Below are 5,789 nucleotides of genomic sequence, written 5' to 3' on the forward strand. Positions count from 1 at the left end.
AAGCCCCTCCGACGCGCCCTAAACGCCTCATCGATCAGTAAGGGAAGGGAACGGAGGAAGGAGCGGAGGCCCCACGGCCACGAGTCCTGGGACAGCGACGGCCACTCGCACCCATCGCCAACCGGGGGCGGACGGCAGGTGCGGGGGCTCTGCGTGCGAGTGAGAGGGCAACGTCTGCGGAGAGGTGCAACGCCGGCCTGAACACCGGCAGAGCCGGCCCGCCGGGAAGCCCCTCCGACGCGCCCTAAACGCCTCATCGATCAGTAAGGGAAGGGAACGGAGGAAGGAGCGGAGGCCCCACGGCCACGAGTCCTGGGACAGCGACGGCCACTCGCACCCGTCGCCAACCGGGGGCGGACGGCAGGTGCGGGGGCTCTGCGTGCGAGTGAGGGCAACGCCTGCGAGAGGTGCTCCAACGGCCTGAACACCGGCAGAGCCGGCCCGCCGTGGAGGCTCTCCGACGCACCCGAGGACGCCTCAGCGGGCGCTGCCTGTGGGTCTGGATCAGTCAAATCGTGGAGCGGGAGGTGCCACGGGCCACCCGGCTCCAGACAACGATTCCCTTGAGGAAGGTAACGGGACCGGGGGATGGCCACAGCAGGCTCAACTGCCCCAGCTCCTCCAGCGTTCAAGTGCCGGCAACCGCCACCGGCTGCCGGTCTTTGCCCGCCCCACAGGCAACCGCTTGCCGTCGGGGAAAAAAAAGGCACCTGGACCCATGCCGCGCACGGGTGTTCGGGGCCTGGGGGAATGCCACAGAAGCGAGACAACCCCAGCCGCCTGCGTTCGACTTGCCAGCCACCAGGTACAGCCGCACTTTTCTTCCCGCTTCGCGGGCTCCAGCTTAAGGCCGGAGAAAACGCGATGAGGTGCCGCCACCTCTAACCCGGTACAGCGCTGCAGACCTTTCCACCGAGCCCTCCTGCAACCAGGCAAGCCGGGGCAGGCCGGACACCACAGGCCGCCCACGCGTGGCTCATGCCGGCAGAAACAGGACGAGGCGCTGCGGCCTCTCACCTGTGCCATCATCGGGCCCTTGGGGGCTGGGGGGAAGCTGCGGCACGCACGAGAACCCCCAGCCGTCTGCATCCGGCTGCCAGCCACCGGGACCGGCTGCCGCTTGCACTCTGCCCAATTCGTGCATGGGCTCCAGCTTAAGGCCGGAGAAAACGCGATGAGGTGCCGCCACCTCTAACCCGGTACAGCGCTGCAGACCTTTCCACCGAGCCCTCCTGCAACCAGGCAAGCCGGGGCAGGCCGGACACCACAGGCCGCCCACGCGTGGCTCATGCCGGCAGAAACAGGACGAGGCGCTGCGGCCTCTCACCTGTGCCATCATCGGGCCCTCGGGGGCTGGGGGGAAGCTGCGGCACGCACGAGAACCCCCAGCCGTCTGCATCCGGCTGCCAGCCACCGGGACCGGCTGCCGCTTGCACTCTGCCCAATTCGTGCATGGGCTCCAGCTTAAGGCCGGAGAAAACGCGATGAGGTGCCGCCACCTCTAAACCCGGTACAGCGCTGCAGACCTTTCCACCGAGCCCTCCTGCAACCAGGCAAGCCGGGGCAGGCCGGACACCACAGGCCGCCCACGCGTGGCTCATGCCGGCAAAAACAGGACGAGGCGCTGCGGCCTCTCACCTGTGCCATCATCGGGCCCTCGGGGGCTGGGGGGAAGCTGCGGCACGCACGAGAACCCCCAGCCGTCTGCATCCGGCTGCCAGCCACCGGGACCGGCTGCCGCTCTGCCCGCTCCAGCTTAAGGCCAGAGTCAAAGGACGAGGTGCCGCCACCTCGCCCGCCCATCACCAGGCCCTCAGGAGGCGGCGGCAGCCGCGGCGGGCTGGATGCTCACGGGCAGCTGCCCTCGCATATACCAGCGCTCCACCTTTGCCATCATCGGGCCCTCCGGGGCCGGGGGAAAGCCGAGGCAGGCTCGGCTCCACCCGGTCTTCCAGCGTTCGAGTGCCGGTGGCCGCCGCCGGCCACCGGGCTATGCCCTGCGGAATCCACCTTTGCACCTCTCGCACCACTCGGGTCAACAGCCACCGCCAGCCTGCCAGACCCTCGCAGGCGCCCGGCTGGCTTACTTGGAAAACACCGGGAGAGACCAACCGGCCGAACAGACAGAAAACGAGCCGAACCACCAGGCAAAACCACCACCACAACGGCCGCCCAGCGCTCCACTTCGCCGGCTGAGCCGTAAGCCTTGCAGCCGCTCACTAGCGCTGCTCCGTGCACGAGTCACCACTACCTCCTATAGTACGGGAGATCACGTCCCCGCCCCCGGCCGGCTCCAAGAGTGCCGTCCCTGCCCACCGGGGAGACCCGCCAATGACACCGACTTTTACGATGACGTAACTGGAGGCAGCGAAAAACAGCGACCCCTTGGCCAGCTCCGAGAAAGTGGCGGGGCTATCAGGTCTACCTCCCCGCCCCCGAAATGCGGCTAAGTCCCGCCGGAGCCGGGTAGACCTGGCGGCTCTTTTCACCGGCCGCTGCGGCAGCGACACCCCGCGTCCTCCGGGCGCCGCCGGCGGCCGCGCCGGCCTCCGGAGCCGGGTAGACCTGGCGGCCGCCCGCGGAGCCGGGTAGACCTGGCGGCTCTTTTCACCGGCCGCTGCGGCAGCGACACCCCGCGTCCTCCGGGCGCCGCCGGCGGCCGCGCCGGCCTCCGGAGCCGGGTAGACCTGGCGGCCGCCCGCGGAGCCGGGTAGACCTGGCGGCTCTTTTCACCGGCCGCTGCGGCAGCGACACCCCGCGTCCTCCGGGCGCCGCCGGCGGCCGCGCCGGCCTCCGGAGCCGGGTAGACCTGGCGGCCGCCCGCGGAGCCGGGTAGACCTGGCAGCCCTTTTCACCGGCCGCTGCGGCAGCGACACCCCGCGTCCTCCGGGCGCCGCCGGCGGCCGCGCCGGCCTCCGGAGCCGGGTAGACCTGGCGGCCGCCCGCGGAGCCGGGTAGACCTGGCGGCCCTTTTCACCGGCCGCTGCGGCAGCGACACCCCGCGTCCTCCGGGCGCCGCCGGCGGCCGCGCCGGCCTCCGGAGCCGGGTAGACCTGGCGGCCGCCCGCGGAGCCGGGTAGACCTGGCGGCCCTTTTCACCGGCCGCTGCGGCAGCGACACCCCGCGTCCTCCGGGCGCCGCCGGCGGCCGCGCCGGCCTCCGGAGCCGGGTAGACCTGGCGGCCGCCCGCGGAGCCGGGTAGACCTGGCGGCCCTTTTCACCGGCCGCTGCGGCAGCGACACCCCGCGTCCTCCGGGCGCCGCCGGCGGCCGCGCCGGCCTCCGGAGCCGGGTAGACCTGGCGGCCGCCCGCGGAGCCGGGTAGACCTGGCAGCCGTTCGGTGCCCCTTGGGCGGGGGGGGGCGGGGGGGGCAGGTGCGCCTGTTTTTGGTTCGTTTTTTTCGGTTTTTTTTTTTTTTTCTTTCTTTTGAGATTTTAGCAAATCTGATTAAAAGGGCCACCCTCTCCCGGTTCTCCCGGACGGCATTTCTTTCCCCCTCCCCTTCCCGAGTTTGAACCACTTCTACACCAAGGGAGCACGTTTAAACGTACTGTCTGATGCAAGAGTTATTTCACCTTTATTGATTCCGGCGGGAAATATTAATACAATATTAACGACAACCAGTTTTCAAAATAATTTTTGTTTCCTGACACACACACACCCCCCCCCCACCCTCGTCGTTCTCATGCACGTGCACGCACCTATTCCGAGCCGGTGGCTGCCAGGCACTTGCCAGCTTCACCACACCAGCCAGCCCCTCTGCTCCGCTGCTGCCCCCCCCCCCCCCAACCATATTCTGTCGGCGGGGTCCGGGCAGAGGTGGCAGCCCCCGGCACAAACTGCCCGGCTCCCCGGCGCGAGTTCGCTGTTCACTGGGTGCCTTCAGGACTGGTAGCCCCTTGCCAGGTTCAGGTTCGGGTCCCGGCGCTGCTGGGTGCTCGCCGACTTTTGGTTTTGGTTTTTGCGGTCTTGGGCTTTTTTTGGGGGGTTGTTTTTAATTTTTCTCCCCCCCCCCGCCTGGTTTTTTTTGGTGTTTTTTTGACGTTTTCCTTTTTTTTCATAAAATAAATACTTTAAAATACATATCTGCGATCCTGCAGGCACTGCCACCCCCCCCCCCCCGGTGACACACGCGCGCTCAGAGGCGCGCGCACACACACACACACACACACACACAGAACGCGACGCAGGCACACACAGCTACACGCACCCCTGCACCGGTGTGCTCCCCCTCCCTCCCCGCGCTGCAGTCCCGGACCTGCAGGCCAGTAGGTGCAGCCCCCCCCCCCCCCCCCTCCCCCGGCCCCACCCGATCACAGACTTTCCGGCGCCCTGGAGACGGGGGGTTGGGGGGCGGGTGGCTGGGTGGGGTGGTCTGCAGCCCGGCAACGGGGCCCCCGGAAACTGTGGTGTTTCCCGCCACGGCAACGGTCTGCTGCTCAGTCGCGGCGGCAGCAGCGGCGGGGAAAGGAGGCTAGAAAAGAGGGGGGGCGAGAGCGGCTGGCGAGCAGGCGGGGAGCCTGGCGCAGAGGTAGGCTGGCGAGGGGGGACGGTGTGTCTTTTCGGAGAAGGCTTCTGTTTGGATCGGTTGGAGTTTTATTTTTTTTACTTCTCTCCCCCGTCCCCGTCCCCGTCCCCGTCCCCCCCCCCCCCGGTCGTTTAGTTTTCCCCCCGCGGCGGGGGCGGGCAGGAGTGGAGCAGGGCGAGAGCGGCTGGCGAGCAGGCGGGGAGCCTGGCGCAGAGGCAGGCTGGCGAGGGGGGACGGTGTGTCTTTTCGGAGAAGGCTTCTGTTTGGATCGGTTGGAGTTTTATTTTTTTTACTTCTCTCCCCCGTCCCCGTCCCCGTCCCCGTCCCCCCCCCCCCCGGTCGTTTAGTTTTCCCCCCGCGGCGGGGGCGGGCAGGAATGGAGCAGGGCGAGAGCGGCTGGCGAGCAGGCGGGGAGCCTGGCGCAGAGGCAGGCTGGCGAGGGGGGACGGTGTGTCTTTTCGGAGAAGGCTTCTGTTTGGATCGGTTGGAGTTTTATTTTTTTTACTTCTCTCCCCCGTCCCCGTCCCCGTCCCCGTCCCCCCCCCCCCCGGTCGTTTAGTTTTCCCCCCGCGGCGGGGGCGGGCGGGAGTGGAGCAGGGCGAGAGCGGCTGGCGAGCAGGCGGGGAGCCTGGCGCAGAGGCAGGCTGGCGAGGGGGGACGGTGTGTCTTTTCGGAGAAGGCTTCTGTTTGGATCGGTTGGAGTTTTATTTTTTTTACTTCTCTCCCCCGTCCCCGTCCCCGTCCCACCCCCCCGGTCCTTTAGTTTTCCCCCCGCGGCGGGGGCGGGCGGGAGTGGAGCAGGGCGAGTGCGTGGCTGGCTGAGAAAGAAAGGCGGGAGCGGGGCCACGGGTGCGGCAGGATAGGGACTCGGCAGCTGGGGTTTAGAGACGGCAGGGCACCGGGGGGGCTCCCCTCTCCCGCCCGGGCACGGAGCCGGCAGGGACGCCGCAGGGTCCTAAAGTCTCCCGCCTTCCACCACCGGGGGCGGCAAGCCTGGTGGCGGAAGGGGGGAGCAGGGGCAGCCAGGCTCGGCGCGAACTGCGTGGCGGGAGGGCGGGGGGGCGGTGTGTGTGTGCGTGCAGCGGCGGGCCCGGGGTGACGGGGGTGGGGGGTGTCGGCCCGGGGCCCTGTTTCGGGCGGGGGGGGGGGGGGGGGGGGGGGCTGCGCGCGTGTGCGTTTTGAGCGCACGACTGTGAGCGGGGCAGCGGGTGGAGGGTTTGGGCTGGGGGGGGCCGGTTGCGGGGGGGGGGTGCGCACGTGT

This window comes from Buteo buteo, unplaced genomic scaffold (genome assembly GCF_964188355.1).
Source record: "Buteo buteo unplaced genomic scaffold, bButBut1.hap1.1 HAP1_SCAFFOLD_531, whole genome shotgun sequence".
In the NCBI taxonomy this organism is placed as follows: domain Eukaryota; kingdom Metazoa; phylum Chordata; class Aves; order Accipitriformes; family Accipitridae; genus Buteo; species Buteo buteo.